This window comes from Triticum aestivum, chromosome 2B (genome assembly GCF_018294505.1).
Source record: "Triticum aestivum cultivar Chinese Spring chromosome 2B, IWGSC CS RefSeq v2.1, whole genome shotgun sequence".
In the NCBI taxonomy this organism is placed as follows: Eukaryota; Viridiplantae; Streptophyta; class Magnoliopsida; order Poales; family Poaceae; genus Triticum; species Triticum aestivum.
This window is the reverse complement of record NC_057798.1, coordinates 745,975,057-745,975,610: the sequence shown is the minus strand read 5'-3', so window position 1 is coordinate 745,975,610 and position 554 is coordinate 745,975,057.

The window sequence follows — 554 nt, the reverse complement described above, 5'->3', positions numbered from 1 at the left end:
GGAAGAGAGGCATATCTACCCGCAGCGGATTCCACACGGGTGCTCCTCCTGGATCCAACCAACTCTACTCCTCTTGCCCTGCTGCGAGGATGCTACAAAATCAACAAGTTTAGTGCGTCTGTGGTGCCAGGTAGGAAACACGTTGGCTTTTTTGTCCTGGGTGTGACACATGGAGATGAACTGATGACATATTCATAAATACAGTAAGCTAGACGAAAACCATTAGAGATGGTAGTAGATTAACTTTGGGGAGTAGCACTCAGCCATAGACCTAGTTAGATGATGCATTACATATATGGTAGCCAGTTCAAAAGCGAGGCATGGCAGTTTGAATTGTAGAATACACGATAGCAAACCACATGAATGCAGAGACGTTCAAAACAAGTGAATGAAAGAAAGATTTTAAACTGATCAAATTACCAATTAGGTCATTGGTTCCAGAAGTTGGTCGGGGTTCTCTATTGTATTCCTCACTTTTACTATTTATTAGAGCAAATATTTGATAGAAGCACTTGACTAATAGAAGTAACTATGAGAAATCTAATAAGAACCTC